Raw genomic sequence first — 27,628 nt, forward strand, 5'->3', positions numbered from 1 at the left:
CTTTAGCAAATCTAGTTTCAAGGCGTTTCTTTGCTTCCACATAAACATCTTCAATGGCATTTCCATTAGGTAGAGTGGCTAGAGGCAGATATTTAAAGATGCGTTGTCCTTCTTTGCCAAGATTGTTTAATAAAAGTGCCTTCTTCCTTGCAGCACTGAATTTAGAGCCATCAAGTGCATCTATATAATTTTCAAACATAGGTAGCCAGTCTTCCCATTAATGGATAATGGTCCAGGAGAGGCTAAAAAGATGGGTGGTGAAGTAATTGTTCCGTGAGATTCCATATTGCTATAATATCACAGTATCAATTCTAAGGACGTTTGTCAAGAAACAGTATTGAAATAATATAATATTCGTGAAAATTATAAAGGTAATGAGTACAGCGTAGCAAAAATGTAAAATTTGGATTAGGTGTGTGTATCGCCGATGAGAAGTGAAAGTCCGGATGATACACGACACGGCAAAGAACAACAGAAGCGCTGAATAGTTTAAATGGTAAGCGCTGAATAAATAAATAAATAGGCAGTACCTTTGTAGAAAGATAAATCCAGGCAATGTGCGTTACTGTAGGTGAAGAGTTGTAGACAGATAAACATGCATGAGAAGAAAAGAAAAATGATAGATCAGGCACTATTAGTTGCGAGAAGGTGAAAGATAATCCTGCGAAATGGCTGCCGACGTCGTTAGAGCGTGCTATTTGAAGGTAGTAGAGCTTGTTTTACAAGCGCGCCTAGCGTGGTCAACTTCTTGTTTCTTTGTGTGGTTGGGCACACGGGTTGACTGAGATACTGTGACGTGCATGCAGAGCCTCACACGCTGTTGTTGGGATAATGCGCGTGTGGACAACGGGCTCGAGCGCAGTCACAGCCAACCATCACTGGACCAACAGTAATCCTCACTATTATCAAAATGAGATCCTCACCATTAATGGCACCAAATCGCTTAGAGAAGATGATAGAAACCTGGTCGGAAGTCGCACTCCGTGGAACGAGGCAGGAAGGACTAATTTTCCGCGACACTGAACACAACGTGAGTACTGAGCCACCACCACCAAAGGAACGCTGGTCAACTCGTCGCCAATCTTAAGATGTACCTTCAATCACCAGGAGGAGGCAAGGTAAGTTGATAAGAAGGTTCTTTATTTGAAGTAAGTAGCCTGCGTGGAAAGTGTGGCTCATCCCAAGCCAGCCTGTCACCAACTGCTCAGTCTAGAACCACCAACTTCTAGGTGGAATGTGGAACGCACTAGGCACAGTGCTCCATGCTCCACGCTAGTAGTGAACAACACAGAAAAGAGATTACAACATGCTTCAGCAATGGTAATGTATTTACAAGCAGAGAAGAGCTCTTTCAAACCAGTTGGATCATTCAGAAGTTTTATACCATTTGTGTGATTTTGGTTGCTGATGGATCGTATGCTCTTTTAGAGTACTTTGATGTACCACAGTGTGGGGAACTTTTTATGTATAGATGTTAATTTTAGAGTGGTGCAGATATCTTCAATACTGATTATAATTATGCCGTTGAAGGAGTATAAGGGCCTGATTTAGATCTCTGTGGACAGATTACTCTGGATTACTTTCACAACTGTGATGGATAATCCATCTGCCAAATTATAAATCACATTATATCCTGTGTGGTTTATACTTCGGTGGACAGGATGTCCATCACTTTTGTGACGAGTAACCTGTCTGCTGAGATCTAAGTCAGGTCCTGAGAGTATGTTGATGTTTGTTGATGCTTCCGATTTATTAGCTAAGCTGGTGCTGTCAGAGTTCATATGAATGCCTCTGAAAAAGTGGTTTTGTTAGTTAGGATTTTGTTGACCGCAGTTGCCATGTGAATGATGGACTTGGATGGCTATATAATGCCAAAGGGTATTGCAGAGTGTTGGTGGGGTTGAGATGTAGCACATGAAGGTTAGACCTATATTAAGGGTGCTGCATTGTTGTGAATATGTCTGATGATGTGCTGGCTGGAAGTTAGAATGCTGAGAAGATTTGCAATTAATGCTTTTTTTTTTCCCCTTGGTGGCAATGTTTCGTGTAAATTTGATGTTGATAGAGGTGGTGGGGATGTGAACTGTGATTTCCTCAATGGATGTTTTGTTGGCCCATAAAGCTTTCAAATCAAGTGGAGCATGACCGCCTCAGAAGCAGAAAGTGAGAAATTGTATGCAAGGAGCTTTGAAGGGAAGAAGATGATGGGATGTAGGAGTCTATGTGACCAGATTTCTTGTGGATACCCAAAAAGTGTCCACCACTCTCATGTGTGCAGTTGGTGCCTTGGATGCTCTATTTAGAGCATTTAGGAGTGTCAACAGTTTGTTTAGTGGAGGGTTGAGCTGTGTCATTGATGATAAGTGCATCAATGTTGTGTGGACAGTGATAATCACAAAGGTACCTGTTCTCAAACAACTGTATTTAATCTTCCCATGTAGTACTACCACTATAAAAGGTTACAGGTTTGCTATGTTTTCTATTCACAAGCATCGTCAGTGATATGTCTAGACAGCTAAGCCAGTCGTGGATTTCTAGGTGTGGTACTGGCAATGCCATGTAACCTCTTGTTTGAGTTGCTGTTTCATCAACTCAACGTTGTTCTATAGTACAATTATACATTGAGTAAAGTCTGTCCACATGTTCAGTTAGATTTTATTCTTTTTTTTTTCCTTCAGTGGGGAGACATTTTATTCATGAAGAAACACCCTTCCCTTACAGCCCTTCGAAGTTCGGGGTAGTTCCATTGCCCAACCTACCCTTTAATGGTATTTACTCTAGCCCTTTGCTGGCGCAAATCGCCGTCCGCTTATAGGGTGGTGAAGGGTCGGAGAGGATTTTATTGAATGCCCTAAAAATCACAGGTTAATGGATGCTCACAAATTCTTAAGGCAAACTATGCTTGGATTTGCCCACTCTTTGCTTACTACTGTGTTGTACACACTTTAATACTGTTCTCCAGGGATGTCTGGCTAGGAAGCACAAGGGCTGCTAAATAGAGGACAAGACACTTGAGGCTGGTCAGATGATGTCTGTCAGCCAGAGGTATCACAGGATATGTCCCAGAGGTGTTGAAAGCAGATGGATCAAAGAATGTTTCATTCTTAAATAGGTGCATTTTAACACAGTAAAACATTGTTGTGCTTATGTGGATAATTTGGCAGAGGAGAATGGTGCTGAATCATGTTTCTTAATATAGTTCATGTTGTTCTACTACGCCACCCCCCTTCCCCATTATGCTGATCAGCGGATGTGTCCGACAAAAGGAAGCATAGAATACAGCCCTGTTGAGTGCATGAAAGCAGATGACTTGTATTTTTCTTTGAGGTGATTTTTCTTTTTATTGAACACTCCTATGTATGATCCAGAAAGACCTGTAAACCGAATGTCTTCCTAATTCTATTGGACTGAAAATAAAGATTTAAAAAACACTCCTGTAGTCTTTCTGGGTCTAGCCTTGAACTATTTTTAGCTGTTTCACCAGGCTTTTGTTTTTTTAAAAAAAAGTAACAAATATATACATTTATGGTAACCTCTATTCATCCATTGGTCTGTTTAAGGGCCATTCAAATTGTTCCTTCTGCCTACAGCATTAGACAGCGACTCAGCTCAATTTAGCCGGTGGCTCTCTTTACTGTGAATGATGGCATCTTGCTGTTGCACACCTGCCATTCATTTTTGCGATGGTTCATTTCGTACGCCCTTTATGTTTTATGTGCAAACATGCACGCCAACCTTTAAATGGATGTGTTTTTACTTTTCATTAATTTTACACTTTAATGTGTGTTTCAGATGTTTGTTTGAAAAAAAAAAAGGAGTAAATACAAAAATTGCAGGCTTGCCAAGGTACAACCTATTGGTTTGGCCAAGCGGGTTTTAGTATGTTTTGTGCGATGAAGCTGAATGGTGCAGTCTTTGCCGAATGCAGCCTATGACCTGCTTTTGAATAAAAAGCATACAAACTAAGCCTTCATTGCTTAATAGCACACATTTTTCCAAAAGGACTTTTTTTTCATAAAGGGCCACTTTTGTTACTTCTGAATCTCTATTAAGCTTTAAACTATGTGGACTTTGTTTGGACATGAGACCCATCCACTGTTCGAGAATCTGTATTCACTTTGTCTCTGTACTATTACCGTAAACCATTTGGCCTAGTTAAAACTTCCTAGTGTCATTTGTAGGATTTTTTTTAATTCCGCTCATTTTTACACCTATATGAGAGAAAGCAGTTTTTCCAATAAAAATGATTAATGTAATTATGAGCGTTAAAAAGTAAAACAATCAAATATTTAGTTATTAGCTTAACAAATACACATCAAGGGTCACCTAATTCAAGAAAACCAGCATGATTCAATAGCAGAATATGCGTGAAAGTCGTCAAATATGTCTGACTTGAATTTTCCTCTCCATATAATAACCATACATTCTTTTATGTATCTAGCATTTCACAGTGTTTCCTTTTACAAAACATGTAGAACAAGAAAGCTGATGGCTTAAGGTTCTATTATGAACGCATTCACATGAATCATTACAAGAGAGAATAAGTGTAGAACATTTTAAAAGCCAGTGATAACAATTAACCTGCATAGCAAGCTATTAATTGTTGCCCAATGTATTACAGTATCACATGTCTTTAAAACTGACTTACCAAATTCCCTGAACCTCGTCAACATAACTTTGATATGTTTGTATACAATATATTTAGATTGGTGTTACCAAAAGTAGACGATGAATAACTTAATAGAGAATCAACACTATCAGCCCACTTATTATCTGCTATACATCCCCAGGTAACTATCCTCCTGTTGCAGTAGTGCAATCTATGGTATATTGGTTAATTTTGAGAATATTCCTTTCCTTCTCCCTAGTTGCTAATATTTATTGGCATTTATTACTGTCGGTGCTGTTATTCAGTTAAAGTAGTGATGGAACCACAGTCGGACAAAAAGATAAAAGATAACTTAAAGATATTGGACCACTTACAGCAGACTTGTGGGATCCAAACTATGGCCTGCTTCCCTGAAACCCAGAGTTTGATGGTGTATTGTTAAATAGTTGTTTGTATGAGTATCTGTGCATTTTGCCATCAAAAGGTACTGGCTGTACTTTGTTATTGTGGGCATAACGTTGAATGTATTTTCGGTCTCTGACTAGTGCTTCTTCTTTGTTGCGTGCTCCATACAGGGGTCTGAATCAATATTTGATTAAACTGCAGTATGTGCTCTGGCCCTCCCTTGTAAGTAAGAGCTAATGCTGACTGTGGCTGGTTGAAACTGGTCAGCTTTTAATAGGTGAAGGTGCAACATATGATGGAATAAAGGACACAGGACCACACGTACGTAGGTTTTTTCCAGGCGCAAACAGCCCTATTTACAGAATCGGGCTGTTTGTGACCGGAAAAATGAATTTTCTTTTGTACCAAACACATTTTGGGATTTGGTAACCTATTACCGAATCGCAAAATGGGTTAACAATTCGGTATTAAAACAGGGCGTGTTAAGCTCATCCCTTCCTAATAGTGACTCAGTGCTATGTATGAATTCAGTCGCAAAACAATCACATTTTACCGCCTACTTCAAGTAGATGGTAACCCATTCGCAAACGGAAAGGGATCCCCAGGGGACCCTTTCCCCTTTGTGAATGCATGCAAAGACCTTTTTTCAGAGAAGGCAGTGGTCCTATGGACCACTGCCTGCTCTTAAAAAATGAAACTGAAACATTTAATTTTTCTTTTTGAACCTCCTCCTGTTTTCCTTCAAGGAAAACAAGCTGCATAAAAAAAAACATTTATTTAAAAGCAAACACAGACATGGTAGTCTGGTGTCCCCAGCAGGCGACCATCCCTGTATTTTTTGCAATTCTCAATGGGTTCACATTAGCACATAGGTGTTTGCGATTTCCTAATAGCGAATTGCAAAAATTAGCTTTTCAGAAATCACAAAATAAAACCTATGCACACGTGGCTGTAAAACCTTTCATGTTGAAAGATGTATATTTAATTTTAGAATCATTGATACATATCAAGACTTTATAGTCCATAGATTCTAAATAACTTATAAAGTGATGAGCATTAACACCAGCAACTTAGAGACATTTTGTGGTTTGAGGAGGCACATATAGTCAAGTTGGTGAGAGCTGAGCTTAGGGTCTAAAAATCCGACTCCTTTCATCTCTGGTGGCTAAGTGTGACTTGGAGGTTGGGATTGATAGGGATTCACATTCAGGTTCTCTGTCAAGCTTGTTCAAAGATGGCTTCCAATACAGTAACGTAGAATTAAAAAATACCTAGTAGACCTGAAGGAAAGCTTCAGTTCTATTAAGGACACGGAGGTGAGGATTATGCTATATGTTCTTTTATCACCATTCCAGCAGTCTTCAACAGTAAGCAAAAAAAATGATCTTCCCAGGATACGCAGGGAAACGGTCAACACAGTTCAACCAATCAACAGTCCAGGATATCCATAAAGGTAGGAATCCCCTATATAGCCTCCTCTTTCTTGACTGTGACAGGATCTCTTCCACCACTTTTCATTATTCTTCTTTGAAACCATCCGAGCCTGGAATAATCCAGTGACAAGAAGCATAAATCTGAACCTTCCGATCGTGAGCAGGATAAAACTGATATAGCTATACAGAACCAAAACATGAGATGGTTGTTAAGTTCCCTATGGGAACCATGCACAATGAAACAGTACATAGTCTCTGATAAGTAGAAATAAGCAAGTACTTATGCCATGCGGCAATCCTGGCATCTTGCTGCTGAAGAGGACCCAGATCTCTTCCATACCTCTGGGCTGGGAGAAAGGAGCCCAGGAACCTTGGGCAGGAATAATCCTTGCCTCCATGTCCTTTAATAGAGTTGAAGCTTTCCTTCGTGTCTACTAGGACATTTTTTATTCTGTTTCAGGACCAGAGACAAGGATTATGCTTGTTCAAAGCTTGTCCACCAACGAAGACGCCATATCTACAACTGGGTTAAAATATAAACTTTTGAACATGGAGTCTGAAGGCCAATCTTCTGCATTCATATCTTCAAGATGAGCACCTAGAGAGAAGGCTTTGGAGGCCATTGCACCTGTGACCGTATGAGCCCTGTATTGCGAGATTGTAATGCCCGCCTCTTGCATGACCCAGCAAATCTAACAAGCTAGGCTGTGAGCTGTGACCCCTTTGAAAGGTTTCCTGAAAGATTTAACAGCTGACGCTCACCAGGTGGATGGAGCTCTATCGTCATACTGTCTTAAACCTTGAGGCAGCGAACCACGTAGAGCTTAGCAGCTCTGTCGATAGCAAGATAAGGCACCACTTTGGAATTTGACTTTTTACGTCGGGGATATGGAAGGTGACCCCTTGTGTAGTGAAAACACTTCCCGAGATGTCCAAGGCCCGCACGTGTGACACTCTCCTGCATGACACAAGTCACAGAAGCATGGTGAGTTTCGCCGACAACTCCTTGCACACAAATACTTGTTCAGTTGCCAAGAACGGATAAGGAATAAAACCTTGTTAACATCCCATAAGGTTGAGTACCTGGGTTCCGGAGGTAGTGCCAAGCAAATTCCTATCATCAGCCTACAGACCAAGGGGTGCTACCCCCACCGGGGCACCTTGTATGGGAATGTGACCGGCAGAAATCGCTGACCTATAGGAACTGATTGTACAATACGCCAATCCGTGGGATGCCAGGAATGCCTAGAAATTCATGATAGGGACCACTTTGCACCCCATGAGATCTTAGTTGTTTCTAAGACACCAACCAACCCTTCTGGCCCATGCAGACCTATAATGCTTGTTTGTGCTGTCTGCCCATGCTGCTGCCAGCATTTTCTCAGCCTCCTATGAAAGGCCAGGGAGTCTCAAGCGTTGATGGAAGTCCGCCAGGCCATGAGAGGCATGCGTCCCTAGAGGACTAATGGGTGGTGGTTGTCCAGACGATCTCGAAGGAGATCCGGAGCGCGGGGTAGAAGGATTGGGGAATCCCAGGAAAGTTCCAGAAGAACTGAGAACCATACTTGAGACCTCCTAGTATGGAGTGATCGAGACCACCTTCGCCTTCTGCCTGCTGACCTGAACTGAGAGCCTCATAATCATGGCAAATGTGGAAATGCGTAACCTGTTTCCAAAGGCCAATCTTGAAGAAATGCATCTGTTGTTGTTTCCAGGGGATCTGACATCCAGCTGAAATACCTGGGAAGTTGATGGTCTAGGCGGGAGGCAAAAAGTTCAATTAAGAAAGGACCCCAAAGGACGTGACATCCATTCATTGACCATAAACCCTAAACTCTGCAGCTTGTCCACTGACGTTTGTAACTGCTCCGCCAACCATGCCGGGCTCTGGTCCAAAAGTAGGAGGTCGTCCAGAATGATTTTGAGGAGAAAACATCAAACTCTGAGGGATTCCACCACCAGTTTGAGAACCTTGGTGAAACACCAGGAAGCTGCGGAGAGTCCGTAAGGGAGAGTTGTGAACTCATAAACCTGACCTCGCCACTTGAACTGGAGGAATCTGCGGGGTGGAGATAAAATGGGGACCGCCAAATACGCATACTTCAAGTCTAAATGCACCATCCAGTCGCCTGGACGAAGATCATCGTGCAAAAAAGATGGATACCCTCCATCTTAAAGTGACGGTAGACCAGCCACCCGTTCAACTCCCTGAGGTTGATCACAGGACGTAGCTCCCCCCGCCACCTCCCCATCTGTCTTGTCCACCCAAAAATGTTTGCTGAGGAACCCCCGGTGCTGGAGGCAGCCGAGAAATCGCTCTTTTTTTTGCAACAGGTCCGTCACTTCTTGATCTATCAGGCGGACGGATCTTTTGCAAAAACTAGCATATGAGGGCAGAATTCTTGAATCGGGGTCACGTAAAATTCTGTGTGAAAACCCTTGAAGGTTTTAGAACCCATGGATCGTGAAGTAAGCCGCTCCCAATTTTGCGTGAATAGCGCTAACCGACTTCTCACTTTTAGTTGAGGAGAAAGACAAACTCTCACCTGCTGAGGCCTGGAACTGCCCTCTAGAGGAGCCTCTGGAACCACGGTTGCAGTGACCTCTTAGCGTTTGGAAGAACTCCTCCTGTCTGGACTAGTCGTGGGACTTCTTGAAGCCTCTTGGAGGGCCTTGGGTGTAAAAGTGACCAGCCGAGCACCCTCAGCCATGGCCTGCCGAAACAAAAAATTGAGGATGGAAGATGTTCTTAGTTGATGCTTGTGCCATGTCTAAGGAGTTAAACGTGGCTACAAATTTGCCAAGCTCCTTAATGAATGGCTCCCCGAAGATCCTGCCTTGTGCCACTGCACCAGTCTCTGAGGATGCCTAATCCCCCAATTTGGGGTCAACTTTCAGTAGGAGGGAACAACACCTCTTCGTTGACAGGGTGCAATTCGCGTTCCCTAGGAAAATTACAGCAGGCTGCACCCAACCCGAAATCTCCTCTGGGGAGAGAGGGGTACCAGAGTCCCTGTCCTCCTCGGCCCAGTCTTAGATTTTCGTGAGAGTGCCACAGATGTCCAAAAGCTTGTAGTGGAAGGACTTCCAAGATCTATCTATGCCCTTCTTGGGATCCCTAATGTATTTCTGTAAGAAAGTTGCCATGCGTTAGTTAATCTCTGGGGTCAGCGCCACCTTTCCCGAGAGGGAGAGACGGGAACTATCTGCTCTAAGACACACACCCACTTCCTTTTCTAAGGGCTTTTGAAGACAGCCTGCCACAAGCTTAGCAACCTTATTGGAAGGGGCCCACTCTGCCGAGCGGGATGCATAAGGTCCTCACAAATTAACATATCAGAGTAGTCCTCTGTGCCATCTAAAGACCCTGAGGAACGGCAGGGCCAGGAGGGACCAGCATCCTCATTCGATTCACCATGGGAGTCATCCTCCTCTGCATACAGGCCATGAAGGGGGGTGGCGGTGGGGGGGTGGGGATAAGTCAGCCATGTCCGCCAAAGGGGTCAGGCATGCTCAAGGCAGGACAAGCAAGTACAGCCTTTTTAAGGTGTTCAAAGGCACCCAAATCCATGCCAGAGTCGCTTTTGCGCTTAGGTGCACGTATGAACGAGGAAGGGGCCCCCAGCGCTGGGCAGCCATCCCCCAGCTTGAATTGGAGTTGTGAGCAGGCATAGGCCATTTCCATCATGAGACACTCGAAGGGCCCCATGAGCGCTAAAACTGCATGATGGATGGAGGCATCTACTGCTCGCAGAATTCATCAAGAAGGAGGACGTGTCCTCTGTATACTCTTCCTCCCTGCCCCCCTAGAATTTAGGGTTGTCAAATATAAGCAGGTGCACCTGCTGCACACATCAGGACAGCTCCACAGGCTGTAGTACAGAGAATAGCGGTATATGTTTTTTGAGCCTACGGCTCAAACATTTGGCAAACTACAGTAGTTTTAATATTTGGTTGCGCTGAGGGCGAAAGAAAATGGGCTTCTGCCCTGGGGGGTGACTCGCCATCCTGTTGCGGGGTGTCAGTGCGCCTGAGCCTTGCCCCTTAAAAGTCAGGTTGTGTGGGGGAGAGGCGCTTATGAAGAGCTGAGGGGCGCATTGTGGGTGCTCTGTGGTGCTAAATACAGACCCGCTTAAACCTGTGCGTTAGGCAGTTTCTGAAACGGACCTGTGCAGAAACGAGTGTCTGCGGCTTATAGGCAGCTTGGGCAGGCACGAGCTCAACGGGGGCGCAAGCTTGTCAGTTTGAGTGAAGCTGACTACAGTGCGCCCCTCGCGGAGTAACAAGACACGTACTAGCGTTCTTACATCCTCTAGTGGCTGCCAGCCTCAAAGCACTCACGCGGTCCATTGGCTTCCACGAATGGGGCGATGAAGAGCGCTCCCACAGCCCACTAAACAGCGACACAATAGCCACTCACCTGAGCAACACAGCATACACAATAACAGTGCACCATAATCTAAGAGCATGAAAAGGCAAACTTAACTGTTGTAAGCAGGAAAAGAAAGAGCAAGCTATACAGGGGACTCCTGTCTTCGTGGATATTCTGGGCTGTTGATTGGTTGAACTGTGTTGACATTTGCCCTGTTCATCTTGGGGAAAAATAGGGTTTTTTTTTTAGTTTATTGTGGAAGACTGCTGGAATAGAAATAAAAGAAAGTAGAGCATAATCCTCGCCTCCAGTCCTGACATGGAATGAAACATTTTCCAGCTAACGTAACGGAAAATTTAAATTCTATTAAGGACTCGGAGGCGAGGATTATGCCTTCTATTCTAAACTTTATTACTCAGCAGCCAATATTAACAACAGACTACATTTCCCATCAAACCCAGGGAAACTGTAGTCAACAAAAACAACCAATCTGTAATGTCCATAGTCCGCCAATCGGGGATCTCCAGCCTCCATGTAGTCCGCTCTCACTGGCCCTTCCTCTTCTTTCTGAGTGCGAAGAAGCCGTCCAAAACTCTTCAGACATCTTGCTTATTGGAGTCCGATCCTACGGAGGCAAAAGGAGCCATCAATTCACGAAGGAAACGGTTGTCAGCAAAACAAGCATGACATGGTATACAATCGAAATTGCAATCAGGAAATCTCAGGAATAGTAAACAAATGTACACAACTCCAGGATGGGGAAACATTATCACAGCATGAAAAATACAAGTCCACCCATTAACACAAAACAATCCTCAAATGCATTACTTACTGGCATACAGGCGGGTCACCTGAAATGGTCTGTAGGGTGGGATAATCCTCGCCTCCGAGTCCTTAATAGAATTGAAACTTTCCGTTACGTTAGCTAGGACATTTTTCATTCTATGTCAGGACTGGAGGCGAGGATTATGCTAGTTTAAAGCTTGCTGACTACGAGATGAGCCATATCCAGCACAGGCTTGAAATAAAACCTTTTGAAGGTTGAGTCCGAAGACCAATCGGCCGCATTGAAAATATCCTCTAAGCGGGCGCCCAAGCCAAATGCTTTTGAAGCCATCGCTCCTCTGACAGAGTGGGCTCCAAAATTCCGGGGATTAATCCCTGCCTCCTGCATGATCCACCAGACCCATCTTGCGATGGTCGGGGAAGAGATTGCCTTGAAAGGCTTGCGGAGAGATATGAGAAGCTGACGCTCTCCCGGGGGGCGGAACTCCTCGGTCATTTCCTCCTAAGCTTTCAAACAGCGAAAAACGCAGAGCTTTGGAGAGTCCGGAAACTCTGGGTAGGAAACCGTTCTGGTGTGACACTTTGTCCGCCTGTGGATAGTGAAAGTCACCCCCGAAGGGGTAAAAATCCAAGAGGAAACGTCCAGAGCTCGAACGTCCGAGACTCGTTTGCAAGAGACCAAACACAGTAACATGGCCAACTTTGCGGAAAGTTCTTTTCTGGAAAGGAACCTATTCGGATGCCATGAAAGGAATAAATTCAGGACATGATTGATGTCCCACAGGGAAGAGTACCGGGGTTCCGGTGGTAGAGACAACCGAACTCCCCAGAGAAGCCTGCAGACCAAAGAATGCTCTCCCACAGAGGACTTGTCAATGAGGACGTGGCCTGCTGGAATTGCAGAGCAAAAGGTATTGATGGAACGGTAAGCCATTCCCGTGGAAGCTAAATGTGCCAGGAAATTCAAAATATGCACTACATCCGTGTCAACGGGATTGAAACCCCTTCACAGACACCACCGGGACCATCTGCCCCAAGCGGATCTATAGTGCTTGATGGTGCTGTCAGCCCAGGCTTTGGACATGAGGTCTTCAGCCGTCGCCGAAAGGCCCTGGATTTTCCACCGTCTCCGGTAATCCTCCACGCTACCAGCTGCAGCGAGTGGGACAAGAGGATGGGGGTCGCCATCGGGATTGAGAAGAAGCTGAGGAAACAGGGGGAGTAGGATTGGAGAATCCCAGGAAAGTTCCAGAAGAACTGGGAACCAAACTTGAGATCGCCACAGAGGGGACAGGACTACCAACTCTGCACTCTGGCGCCGGACTTGGGCAGTAACCCTGGTCAATATCGCAAAGGGCAGAAAAGCATAGCCCACCTCCTGAGCCCAATCTTGGAGAAAGGCGTCCGTGGCCACCGCCAGGGGGTCCGGCCTCCAACTGACGTACCGGGACAACTGGTGGTCCAAGCGTGAGGCAAAAAGGTCGACCGATAAAGGCCCCCAGAGGTCGTTCAGCTGTAGAAATATTCCTGAATCCAACTTCCAGAGACTGGAATCCCTGAAGTTGCGGGATTGGAAATCTGCCATAAGATTCTCGCGGCCCGGGAGGTATTCTGCCATCACCAAGACATGATTGTCCATACAATAGTGCCAGAAACTGGCGGCTAGATCGGAGAGAGCCTTGGATCTGGTACCCCCTAGATGGTTGATGTAACTTTGTGATTTTTCTGCAGTATGTTCCTTGTGGGTGATGTTAGTGTCTACGGTGAATCAAAGTGACTTGGCATTCAGTGAAAAGTGGGGTTCGAAGCTATCAAAGTTCATGTCATTAAGCCAGTTTTGACTGTTTCTTGTTCTTTTCTCTAGTAACAGTTCTGTCTTCATTGAGTTTAGCTTCTGGTAGGCGCTTGATATCCAGGTCTGGATGATGAGCAGGCAGTATTTGTGGCATTGGATGTCTGAAGCACAGGTGACTTTGAAGTAGAGTTGTGTATCCTCGGCATATCGCTGAATCTTAATGCTATTTGTGAGTAAGGCAGCAAGTGGCTACATGTGAAGGTTGAAGACGAAAGGAGATCCTACGGAACCCTAGGAGACTCAGCAGGTGAAAGGGATTTTTGGGCTTTGGTGGTACTCATGTGAAAAAACTGTCATTGATTGGAATGGTAGGAGGTGAACCAATGAAGGGCATTGTAGTTGAATCCCATTTGAGACTACAGGGTATGAGAGGGAGATGGTTGACTCTGTAGAAGGCAGCTGAGAGGGAACAGAATTTCAGGAGCAGGGGATCATCTTCATCTCTGGTCAAAGCGACTTTATCTACGATGTATAAGGTAGTGGTCTCAGTGCTGCAGCATGATCTGAAGCCAGACTGATGGATGTGCAGGAGTTGATTAGCAGTGATGAGATTTTGAAGATGAACATTCACTTCTATTTCAATGATCTTGCGGATAAATAGTAGGTGAGTGATGGACCAGAAGATGGTGAAGTCATCAGGGTCTAGTGTTGATTTATTTAGGAGTGGTAATATCCAACCTGTTTCTGGATCTTCTGGGAAGATGCCTTGAGTGCCTTGACAAGGCATTGACAATGGTGAGTGAGAGAGTTTGGGCCATCGCTCAGCCGGCACCTAAGAAGACCTAGCAAACTTGCAAATTTTTGAAAACTAGACAACTAGGGGTGTCCAGGGGTTCATGACTTGCGTGGCTCTCACTAGGTAATTTTACCCGGAAGTCCTTGCAAAACCCACATTTTGGTAAAATGCACACATTTTTCTCACATTTCTGTGACCGTTCTGGAATCTGCGGGGAGCTGCATATTTCCTACCACCCTGAATTCCCACATGTTCCGATAAGAACATTACCCCCACCTGTGCAGGAGAGCAATGAGACTACAACACAAAAGGCCCTAAAGTACTACATTGATAGATAAGCAATAGACACATTTCTTACCACTGGACCGATTTACTGAAGGACATTAATTCAGGAAAAAAAATTATATGCATTGTTTTTATACACCCAGTTCAATGTATAAAAGAAGAACTACAATTTTATTCTGATATTTATTTTCAGAAAAACAATATTATCATCATAAAGATCTGTGTAGAACTAACAGTGGTCATGCAAGTACCACATATCCTCATAATACTTTATATTCAGGAAATGAGTTACAGTTATGCCTACACCAATAGACTATATTTGCATCTTCCTGGATTTCTTTCCATTTCTCCCAACCTTCTGATGTTTTCCTGGACAGCCCCTGACTCTGCATTTTGGATGTGCCTCAGTGCTCCATATATCATGGTCAGCTTTCCATTTTTAGGCCTTCTTCTAGATAGTGCATGCGCTGCTTCTTCTGTATTTATACCTTTTGTTTTCTAAAAGAGGGCTCAGAGGACACCCATAGCTTACATTTGACTCTACAGGACCCTTCCGTAGGAAGCAAATCTCCCAATTTCAGTTTATATCAAAGTCCTGTTGGGTCAGGGCTGCCATGTCTTTCTCTTAGGCATTGTGGGGTTAGCTATATCCTGTGTAAACATTTAAATTGAATCAGGCGATATAAAGCTGGTATTGCCAATTTTGTGGGTGCCATCAGATCAGAGGGTCATTCCTCTATTGTGAGGGCTCCTACATCTGCCTCACTTGCTTCTTTCAATCTATTGAAAGGTGTCCGACGTATTTATTAATAGGGTTTTGTAGATTAAGGACATATGACCTCTTTGTGCCAGTTGGCAGCAACTATCATTCATCCAGAAGGTCGTCTTATGCTGTGAAAGGTACACTTTGTGGAGAGAAAAAAATATCATCATGAGTGTTTGTATCAACCACTAATTCCTCGAATTATATTTTTAATTATTTGCACTCATTGCTGTTGATAATGTTCTTTGATGGGCTTGTGACTTCAGTTTGCCCATTACTTTCATGTTAAATGGCTGTTCAACTGCACTATTTTTTAGTCATGAGTACCTAAACATTCAAAGCTTGATAATTGTTAGTTTTTTAATACTTTTCCTTGTTTGTGTATTTATTTCAATACTTATTGATGACTACTTGTTTCTGGCACCAGTTATTGTGTAGAAATACAGCAAGATGTAGAAGCAGTCTAATAAGATATTTGGACATATGCATGGTTCGCACTAGCGATCCATCATCGATCCATCAGCTATCAGTCTTCTGCCACAGCTCACTAGAAACATTGTTAAATATACCTGCATGCTAAAACGCATCATCGGAGTGGTTGTCACCTGTGGTGGGTGTGTATAAACTCAATGGAAAGATCAGATTATGTATGTACTTGAGAGATCTCAATGAATGTGTGTGGGTAGATTGCTACCCGTGGCCCAATACTGGGGAAATGTTCTCTCAATTGGATGGTCCAACAGTGTTTTCCATCTTAGACTTGTCTAGTGCATACCATAATATTGCTTTGCATGACGACGGCAAACACTGTAGAACGACTGAGGGAGCATATAGAAATAAGAGAATGCCATTTGGATTAATATCTGCCTCCGCGGTGATCCAGAGAGTTATGTATAGATTATTTAAGAATGAGAAAACCTTATGAACTTTCAAGAGGATATACTAGTATTTGGCAAAACAAAAAAAGAACATGCGGAAATGCTATGCAAGGTCTCAACCATTTAACAATAAACAAACGTAAATTTGAAGTAGAATCTGTTGATAATTTAGGTCACAATATTGGCAAACCGGGTTTATCTCCAAAAGTCTTCGTAAAGCCATGGAGGATGCACCTGAGCCACAAGATCATTTTGGGGGTTGGCAGAATACGGTGGAAAGTTAATTCCAACATTTGCAGACAGAACCAAACACATGTGGAAATTAATGAAGAAAAACCAACAGTTTATATGGAATAGAGAATTTACTGAGTTAAAAAACAAATCATTGCGTGTGCGCCAGCATTGTCTGCTTTTGAAACCAGTTGTGAATCTGTCATCATGAATTATGCCAGCAATGTAGGTATTGGAATGGTCTTATTACAAAATAACAATGACAAATTGGTACTATTGCTTTTGCTTTGAGGCCATTGCGAGGTGCAGAGTTAAAATATTCCACTCTAGCGAAAGAGACACTGGCATGTTGGTGGGGTTGCGAATATTTCAGCAAATACAAATATGGTACATTATTCAGAATAAGAACTGATCATCATCCATTGGTAGACTTCTTTAGTACAAAGAGTTGTAAGAAAGCAACATCTATGGTGTCAAGGTGGCAATACAAACTACAAGCGTTTCATTTCAAGGTAGAATACGTCACGGGGGCCAGTAATGTACTGGCGGGCTGCTTTTCTAGACTTCCAGTTGACGAGAATGATGATGTTCAGGTTCAAGATAATGACTTAGAAAAAGTTGTGCCTATTTGTGAAGCTTCAGGAGGGTGCATGTTGGGAAAGAAGTGGAGAAAAGCATGTGATGAAGGTGTTAGAATACAATTGTACATTATGACCTAATAAGAGATCTGTTGATGAGGACTTGCTATCCTATTTACATATAGCAGAAAAACTTTATAAACAAGCGGCCTGCCACTGCTAAAATCTATCCGGCTGCCTTCAAGAATCTTCTTGAGATTTCAAAAACCGTTCTCCCGGCAGATTTGTGCGGGGCATTGGCCTGCTTTACAGTTTGGATTGAGCGGGCTGTGGATACTCTTTCTCCCCCCTCTTGCCGCCATCGTGTGAGGAATACCCCCTCTAAACCATGGTTCTCAGCCGAACTTAGACTGCTCAAACAACATTGTAAAAAGCTGGAACGTGGTTGGCGTGTTGATTTTTGCGCCTCGGCAAAAAAGGTCCTTAGAGAAGCTCAGAAGGTGTACTACCAGGCCATTAGAAAGGCCAAAAGTCTCTATTATGCCGACCGAATTGAGTCGGCTCGTAATAATTCGAGTGAAATCTTCTCTATTGTTCAGAGCTTTATGGCCCCTAAGGCTATGTTGTCCAAACTCCCGGCTTCTGCCGCCTGGTGTGAACAGCTTTCAAATTAATTCATTGATAAAATACGGGCCATTCAGGGGACATTTGCTGGCCAGAACCTGTATTTGGACGCGGCCCCTATAGTTGCCCCTACGCTTTCTGCCTTTGCCTCTGTCGACCCGTCGGAGACCCTGAAAATGTTGACATCTATGAAATCGGGGTCTCCGGCGGATCCGTGTACAGCTAGACTACTGGCCTCTACTGCCGAGGTAGTGAATAGTGAGGTTAACTTACTTATTAACCTCTCCCTTAAAGAGGCAGTTGTTCCTTCGGAGTGGAAACAAGCCAAAATCCTTCCACTGTTAAAAAAGGCCTCACTGGATCCGGGAGTTCCAGGGAGCTATCGTCCCATCTCTCTGCTTCCCTGGCTTGCAAAAATTTGTGAAAAAGCTGTTAATAAACAGCTCACTGACTTTGTAAAGGGTTTTAGTCTTTTGAATCCAGCCCAGTCGGGCTTCAGAGCTGCTTACAGTACCGAATCTGCCTTGCTAGAGGTTTCAGAAGCTATTCGCGAGTCCTTAGACTCGGGAGGTAGCGCAGCCCTCATAATGCTGGATCTGTCGGCGGAGTTTGACACCGTCCCTCATGTTCTGCTTTTGACTCGACTAGCAGACATTGGTGTTACCGGACGAGCCCTGAAGTGGCTGGAGTCTTTCCTGGAGGGACGGTCGCAACAGGTCTGGCTGCCGACGTTTTCATCTCTTCCGCAGCCGGTTACCACGTGTGTTCCACAGGGGTCCTCTTTGAGCCCCCTGTTGTTTAATATATATGTCACCCCTCTGGTCCTTTTGGCGGAGGCATGTGGCGCAAAGATTGTGGCATATGCCGACGACACCCAGCTTTTGTTTACCTGGGGTAAATCGGATTTTTCCACCGCAAAGGTGCAGGAGTGCCTGACAGCCGTTTTTCAATGGCTTTCGGCGGCTCAACTAAAATGTAATGAAGAGAAGACTGAGATCCTTCTCTATGGTAATTTTCCTCCTCGTTTCAGGGAATCACTTTGGCCTTCTGACTTTCCCCTACCCCTGTGCTTAGGTCTTCCAGTTAAAAATCTAGGGGTTTAGTTCGATAAGCAGCTGTCCTTCTCAATCCAGATTAAAAGACTGACGGGGAGCTGTTTTGGGATACTTAAGTCTCTTAAGAAATTTCTTCCACTGCTGCCAAGACCACCGAAGGAAACAGTGGTTCGGGCGTTGATCCTCTCCCGGGTTGACTATGCCAATGGGCTGTATCTGGGCCTCCCTGATTATATTTTCAAAAAATTGCAGGTGGTCCAGAATGCGGCAGCCCGGCTGGTTTTGAATATTCCGGCGAGGTTGAGTATGGCCCATCATCTGCGCACGCTTCACTGGCTTCCGATAAGGAAGCGTGTGGAGTTTAAGGCTTTGGTGATAGCTCATTGCGCCTTATATGCTGGTGGTCCGCCATATCTCAGGGAACGTTTTGCTTTTTATGTGCCTACTAGGCATCTGAGATCGTCTTCTCAGCTGCTTGCAAGAATTCCTCGGGTGCGCCTTTAGAGAATGGGGGGCAGATCCTTTGCTGTCAGGGCGGCTACGGCCTGGAACTTACTTCCCGTCTCTTTACGGCCATCAAAGAGGTTAATCAGTTTAAAAAGCAGCTTAAAACTTTCTTGTTTTAATTTTTGTCCCCTTCTGGATCCTCACAGGCTCGCCCCGGGACACTCCTAGGAGTAGCTGTGCGCGTTATAAAATTCATTAACATAACATAACATGGTCTGTTGTTTCGTAGGGAGCAACTAGTGGTACTTGTGAGTCTGCAACAAGCTGTTCTTGACAGGGGACATGATGGACATCCAGGAATGAGTTACATGAAAAGAAGAATTAGAAGTAACCTTTGGTGGTCTTGTATGGATAGAGGTATGGAGGACAAAGTGAGATCCTGTATGGAGTGTACCATTTGTGATAAATCACAGAAGACAGTGGAATACACAAAGTTACCCATGTCAAGACCACTTAGAGTATGGGAAGGGTTTCTTTGGCTATTGCTAGGCAAATGTGTTTCGTTACAGTTTTAATTGATTGGTTTCTCGATGGCTAGAGGTCAAAGTTGTAAACCATGTTACATGTAAGAATGTAATTCAGTTTATAAGGCAGGTTTTTGAATGAGTGGGCTTTCCGAAGGAGATAGTGACAGATAGCGGTGTGCAGTTAACATCTACTGAAATGAAGGCTTTTTTGGCAGAGCATGGTACAATACATATTCGTACATGTTTATTATCCACAGAGTAATGGTATTGTCGAAAGATGGATACAAGTTTTGAAGGAGAGTTTTCAGTTGGCAATTGCTAATGGGAGAGATTGTTATTAAAGTATCAAGGACTTGCGATGGTGTTACCACACTACACCAAGAGCTAATGGAGAGTAATATTCTTTGAAAAAATGAGAGGTAGAGATGCAGTGGGTAATTTGAAACTGATGTACTGATGTGGTTGTTGGATATAAAAAACAATTCCTGAAAAGAGAAAGTGCGGTACATAGAAAGCAGATGGGCTGTAGGAAAATCTACCTCTGAATCTGTGGCCAAATTGAATTGGGACAAAGTTTCACATTTATTGAAGAAAGTTGAGTGGGTTCAGTGAGAATTTTAAGAACTGGTGAGGCAAAATGTTCTGATCCTTTGTGGATAATCAGAGATGGTAATCAAGTAGTAGAATTGGTTGGTAATGTGTGGTGTATGAGTAAAGTGGTCAGAGAGTCTAGGTATTTGCAGCCCACATGTGATATGATGAATGGCAGATGTAGTACAGCTGCGTCTACTTGTGAGAAATTGTCACATGATGGCACACATCAGCCTTCAAGGCGTGTGAAACAGTTGCCTAGAAGGCATAAGGATTATCATAAGTGTTAAACTGTTGCACTCATTTCAAGATGTATGAAATAACCTTTTCAATGAAAAGGATATGTGGTGGGTTGTAATATATCTTTATGAAGGAATATTAGGCAATTAGTTCATATTTAGGTGCATGCTAGAAGTTACAGGTTTACATTCTGGTATATTTAATTGTACTCTGTTGTCCTAATTAGATTAGATTAACTTTCAATGTGTTTAATTATTTTCTGATTCCTGTGTTGGTTCTTGATTTACCATTTCATAGGTTGTATTGAAGGGTAATATGTGATGTATTAACTGCAATATTAGCTCGTGTGTAGAACTGATAGGAGTGTAGATTCCAAAGGCTATCAGTTGGGCTTCCTTTCCCGTTTGCAGCTCGATGTTGAGGTCAAATATAAACTTACCTTAAAGCAACCATCCTGGCTCCTGTGATCATATGAAGGATAGATACCATATGCAACTTCTCAATTATGGGGACAGGGATCTCCTACTCAAACTGAATCCTAATCTCCTCTTTAACAATTCACGGATCTCATTCTATCCTGACTTCACCCATGCTGTCCAGGAAGCCCGACAGGCATTTATGGAAGTGAAGAAAATCCTCTGTGATAGAGAATGGAATACAGGGGGAAAACACACTTATTCCAACAGCCGGAACCTGCGTTTGGACTTTATTGAATAATATGTTTCAGTGAGCAGTTGCCCTGCGCCTTCTGCAAGTGGCTCTGGGAGGGTCATTTCGATTCTCGATGATAATGATTAGCCGTCCCAGGCTATCTGTGATCCATACACTAATTGCTTTGTACAACTGGCTGTGAGAGGCAGCTGTGCACATTCATCTCTCCTTTTTCTGGTCCTGTCTGCTGGTTTATTGTAATAACCTGTTTTCCAGTGTGCTTTTGAGTGCTCTCAAGAGCTCCCCCTCGACCGCAGCCTATTGAAGATCCTCTGGTTACTTTATTGATATGGAATGCATGGGCGTAAACAACCCCTTATGGCTAGATAGGTGCTTGTCTACCTCGACCAGCACCGGTTGACATAGCGCTCCTGCATCAGATTCACTGCTCATCCATCGGCTCACCCATATTTGCAATACACTGAGGCACGCACAGATACTGCCTATCTTATTCTACCTATGCCTGTGGGGTGGTTATTCTAAGCAGGAATTCTGTTAACTTTACACTGATCGACCCTCTCAAAGACACAATGGGCAGGGTGGTTGCGGCAGCTGCTTAAGATAGATGGGCGCTCACTATTCCTTGTTAATTTAGAAGGTCCAAATGTGGATAGTGCCCAGTTTTATGATAATCGCCTTAGCCTTTGCAGAGAATACAGGGACAGGCCTACCATCTGGCGTGGAGATTTCAACACAACCCTTCCCACACAATTTGGTAGAACTACCACTAAACAGCATCCCATGCTGAAGGCTAGTCATGCCATAGCTCAATTCACATACACGTGTGACATAGTAGATGTCTGGCATGTACTCCGCCCCAGTGACCTGGCATTTTGCATATCTATCACAGGTGCATAGCGTATCAACCGGGATGGACATGTGGTTTATATCTCGCTCCTTGTGCTCTATGGTTTGCAGCTCTGTCATCCTCTCATGAACCCCTTTTAGACCACTCTCTGATCGTGCTGGAATTGGAAAGCCCAGTCACTCCCCTCTGCTTCCCTAGTTGGCGATTGCGCAACTCAGAATTGCAGGATGCTGCTTTTCGCACTGACATCAGAGTAGCCATCGTCCGGATTCAGTTGCCGAGGTGACGACACTGAGAAGCCTTTAAGGCTTACATCAGGGGAATGTGTATTTGTAAAAGTGCCGATGGGGTCACTTAGATTGACTTCAGGCTGAACTGCATGCACTGTATGGTGATTACGAGGCCTCTGGATACAAAGGTATGCTTGCAAAATTACGGGAGAGGCTGACGGAGTTTCGAGAGAGATTCTCTACTTGGGCCAGCGGGTTCAGGTGCGATGCTTCAGTGAGGATGATCGTCTGGGTAGAGCTCTAGCATGGACCACACGGAGCTCGATGCCCTCTGAGCGCATCGTCCCTACTCGCATGGGCAGTGGAAGTAATACAACTGACCCAGCTGAATTTATTGCAGTTTTCCACCAGTACTCTGGCAGACATTTATAAAGCAAACATTGACCTTCTCGTACCCGGCATTCTTGATATGTATAACACCGGCACTTGTGTGAACAGGCTTCCTCCCTCCACCATGGAAGTGGTCATTACAGTTCTGTTGAAACCCAATAGAGATCCTGTCTCCTTCTCATCGAATAGACCGCTGTCTCTTCTGAATACTGATATTAATCTACACAGCGTCTCAAGCCTTTAATGCAGTTTATGGTGTTGCCAGATCAATCTGGCTTCATACCGCAAAGATATACAGCCTTTGACCTCCGTACTCTGATGTCCATTTTGCCCCAGACAGACCAGATATTTCCCTCCGTTGCAGTCCTACTCAATGCAGAAAAGGTCTTTGATACATTGGATTGACCGTACATGATGAACGTGATTCAACATCTTTGACTGGCTTCCTATTTCATATCGCTGATCACTGCTCTATACCGCTCCCTCGACCCGCATTAGAGTACATGGGTTACACTCAGAGTCCCTTGCGATCATACAGCGCACTTGGCAGGGATACCCACTGTCTCCACCCTCCCCTCGATCTTGGCCTTAGCTATAGAATCACATGCATGCTATATAAGGTACATTTATGCACAACATGTCATGAAGCTTGGGCCTGGTTCCCTCATCATTTCTCTGTATGTGGATGATGTTAGCCTCTGTCCAGATATCAGAGGAAAATCTATCGCTTATCATCCATGAAATCGTTCAATTTGGGGAGCTACTGATTTAATTAGGGTAAATCTGAAATGTTCCCCCTCATTGAGTTCCCACCGATGCCTGCTACAGAATACCTGCTACAATGGAGTCTGCTGGGAGGGGGTCAAATATTTGGAAATTTGAGTCACACACGACCATGCTGAACTTATTAGGGCAAACTTACAAACACAAGTGGGCAGATGGATCTGCTTGCCCCTCTCTAGATGGACCATATTTTGCTGGTGAAAATGGTATTATGGCCTAAGTTTCTCTACTTGTTTGATAATATCCCTGTGGAACTCTTACAGTGTTTTTTCAAGCTGTTGTGCCAACTACTCCTCCGTTTGATATGGGGTGTGCAACAACCTAGAATCCATTGGGAGGTTCTTGTAAGGCCCTTACAGTAGGGTGGACTTGAGGTCCCAGACCCTTATACGTACTATCTAATTGCGCAGGCCAGTTATGTACGGTACTGAACCCTGCCCACCTGTTACGAAGCCCGTGTGGAGGACAATAGCCGGAACACAGGTATATTATCTAAACTGTCTGTTAAACTGCATACTGCGATGGAGGATGTAGATGTAATGGCATCTGCATGCCGGGCTTGGTTCCACCTGGCGAGGTGTAGTACTCTTTACTCTCCACTCATTCCCTTACCTAACAATCCACTGTGTGAACGTTCTATACATTTATTATTGAGAAAAGCTGAATTATACAGGCTAAGTGTCATGAAAATGCCATTGACCAGTTTTTTAAATTGAAGTGCCCAATCCCCCCTCAGAGTTCTGTCCTATCATAGACTCCGCTCTGCGGCCAAAGCTGGCTTCACCTCCGTGCATGTCGAGATCGCTCTTCTCACTATGTATATACAGTGGGAAGGTGGGGGCAGCTCCACCTCTTTTCTGTACTCCTCTGTTATGGCGCTAGGGCTGACTCACTAGTGGAGGCAGGGCAGCAGTGGGAGACCACTCGGGGATGCACGCTGTCTCTCAGAACATGGGCGTATTGCTGTGCACAGGTGAAGGACACACTGGTCAATTATAGACATGAACTGATACATTTTGTACTCCTGCATGGGTTTCCAGATTTGGAGAGACTGACCAAGTTGAGTATAAGAGATGTAGGCTGGAATGGGAAGATTTTTTACATCTATTTTGGGGCTGTCTGATTGTTCTACAGTATTGGCCTGAGGTATTCAGCATGCTATTTGATATGATTGAGGCTGTGATTTAACCTTCTCCCCAGGTTGCACAGTTGGGTGACACTTCTGGTGTCCGGCACCTTACATCTGTATTACTGGTCTTAGCCATGGTCTGGATGTGTACTGGATAGCCCACTGTCGCTCAAAGGCTCTGGGATGTCGCTTACTTTGGCGACATGGCGAAACAATATGCAGAGGAACTGCGTCAGACCCTGCACTTATCTGGGAGCCTTGCAGAACATATCTTTTATTCTCTTGTGCTAATCCATCTAGAGCCAGTACACCGGCCCCGGAGTAGATGGCAACCACTGCGCCCTTGCTTCTCCATTTAAAGCTGTCTTCTCTTATGCTCTCTGTGTCTTATTATTGATTACTGGTTTCTTGTGGTGCATGTCAATTATATTGCTTGATGCTATGTATGCTGTATATCTGTGGAAATTGTTGGATTTCTGTTTGTAACTGTTAAAAATGGGGTGCTCTATTTGGCAATGGCTTGAGCCCTGTCCAAGTAGGCATCCTTATTCTAGTCAGGGTAAGAGAATTACACACCCCAGATAACCCCTGCTTACCCTCTTGGACGCTTGGCACGAAAATAACCAATATTTATCTGGATAAAACAAGACCAAAACGAAAAACTTCCAACATACAAATCAAGATATCACTTTTAAAAGGTTCAAAATAGTTCAGTCCACAGGAAACTAAGGATGTGTCACTTTTATCACCAAGTATCTGGGTTGCATCTGAATTACAGACGAAAACAGGCCAGGGGAGGTGCCGGAAAAGCAAAGCTATGCGTCGGTTCCTCACTCCCAGGGGGAAGTGATGCGCCGGTTCCTTACTGCCAGGGGAGGTGATGCGTCGGTTCCTTACTTCTGCGAGAGGAGGTGATGCGTCGGTTCCTTACTGTGAGTGGAGGTGATTAATCGATTTCCGGACATGCTGCCTTGGTCCCTTACTGCTGGGCAATGTCGATGAAGAACTTGGCGCACAGGTACGATACATCGAAAATCCGGACGCACTGAGTCAATGCGGTGAAACAGGCGCTGCGACGATTTTCCAGCCGCCTGGAGGTGATGTGTCGTTTTTTTCAGCTGCACAGCAAGGCCTTTGCCAGAGTCTGAGTGGGTGCAACGGACGTTGGTGAGACAGAGCGCTGCATCAATTCTTCGGCCGTGCCGCGGCAATGCATTAGTTTTTCAACCGCACAGCAGTGCTATATCAGGAAAAGGATGCACTGTATGTTGATGAATGGATTTTCTTCCTCCCTTTTTTTTTTTTATTTATTTATTTTTTATTTATTTTTTTAAATTCTTTTTATTGGCATTTTCAATAACAAACTTAAAACATTGCTTCACACTGCTGCGTACAAATTTCAGGCAATGACGATACGCCTCCCCCTCAGCAAGGCACAAAGTACGGAATGGCAAGGACATCAATTCAGTATTACATGGCAATCTCCACTTTACCCAACCGTCAATCCGCAACATCTGCCCAGCCGTGTCTCCCCACCCCGACAGCCACCAACCCGCCCCACGAGCAGCAGCAAGTATTAACGTCACCTTCCCTCCCCAGGGGATAACATCGTGTTACAGCATTTGTAGCGGAGTTTGCTCCAGCCAGTGTATGAAGGGCCCCCATATATCCCTAGGCCTGGATCGCATCGGCATAAGCTCCCAGTACAGGGTCAACTGGGTCTGGCAATAGACAACGCTTTTAACCCATACCTTAATGCTAGGTGACGTGCCAACCCCCCAATGCATAGCAACTTGTCTCTTGGCCAATAGTAATAGCATTGCTGGCAGTTTACGGTGTTTGGGCTCAATCATGTGCAAAATCCCCAGCAATGCAACCTGGGGTGTGCATGGGATCCGTAGGCCCGTGATAGCGCTTATTATCTCCACTACCCTTGTCCAGAACAACGCTATTGCAGGACAGCCCCATGCCATATGGACAAAGGTGGCCCCCGATGCGTGACAGCACCAGCATTCATCGGTATCCCTTAGACCCATGCGGTGCAACCGGCTTAGTGTGCGGTAAGTCATGTGTATGTACTTGAAGTGGATCAGGCGCAGCCTGTAGTTGGGGGACAGAATCTCAAGTAGCCTATAGCACAGATCCCAGTGTATATCAGAAATTTCCACTCCCAATTCCGCCACCCACAGGCCCCGCGCCGCCGGAAGCATCACGGGGTGGTTAGCCTGCATCCGCACATACAATCGGGAGACCAGCTTGCGGCCAGAATCCACAGACAACACGTTCTCCAGAGCGAGCAGATCCGGCGGTGGCGCCGGGAAAGTGAGGAACAGCCTCCGGCTTGAGTGGCGGAGCTGATAATAAAGAAGTGTGTCCAGTAGCGTCAGTGCCTCCGATCCACACATCTGCTCCAGCGTGAGGAAGGTGTCACCCGGAAATAGATCGCCCCCAGTGTGGAGGCCCAGCTCCGCGGCCCGCTCCCCGGTCCGCATAGTCCGCAGCGGCGGCCACATCGGGTTCCCGCGCAGGGGCACAGAGCGGGTGTAAATCATATCTAACCCAGCACTACCTCTCAAACCATTCCAGGCCCACCTGAGCGCGTGCACCGGGTCGATTTCCGTGCACCTCCGGACGTGTGGCGCGTAGAGTGCAACAGTCAGCGGCAGTGGTGCCGCCCTGTCGGTCTCGATCGCCACGTGCGGTTGAAACGGTGTGGGGTGCGCCCAGTAGTGCAGGAACTGTGCCTGTGCACAGAAGGCATATAAGGAGAAGCCCGGCGCAGCCAGGCCGCCCTGTCTCTGTGGGAGAGTGAGGGTCTCCCAGGACACCCTCGGCTGCTTACCCCCCCAGGCCAGCTCCACCATCAATGAGCGCAGCCGTCGCAGAAAATGTGCGGTCAGGGGCAGCGGGATATTCACGAATAAGTAGAGGAGTTTAGGCAGGATCACCATTTTAGCCACAGCAATCCTGCAGCCAGCGAAAGGGGCAAATGCTTCTAGCGACCAACCCTCTCCTCCACCCAACCCGTCACACGCCCATAATTTTCTGTCCATATCTGCTGCATATCTGTGCTCACCCAAATCCCCAGGTATCGCACCGGCCCAGTCGCCCATTTCAGTGGGCAGTCCGGGGTAAATCGGGGAGTCCCGGTAGTCAGGGGTA

At 45.1% G+C, this 27,628-nt stretch overlaps 1 protein-coding gene across 1 annotated transcript in view; it reads left to right on the top strand.

Moving 5' to 3' along the window:
- Nucleotides 1–27,628, top strand: part of EXOC5 (exocyst complex component 5) — a 200,142-nt gene that overhangs the window by 26,090 nt on the left and 146,424 nt on the right. The window lies entirely within an intron of this gene.

Source organism: Triturus cristatus, chromosome 9, assembly GCF_964204655.1.
Source record: "Triturus cristatus chromosome 9, aTriCri1.1, whole genome shotgun sequence".
In the NCBI taxonomy this organism is placed as follows: Eukaryota; Metazoa; Chordata; class Amphibia; order Caudata; family Salamandridae; genus Triturus; species Triturus cristatus.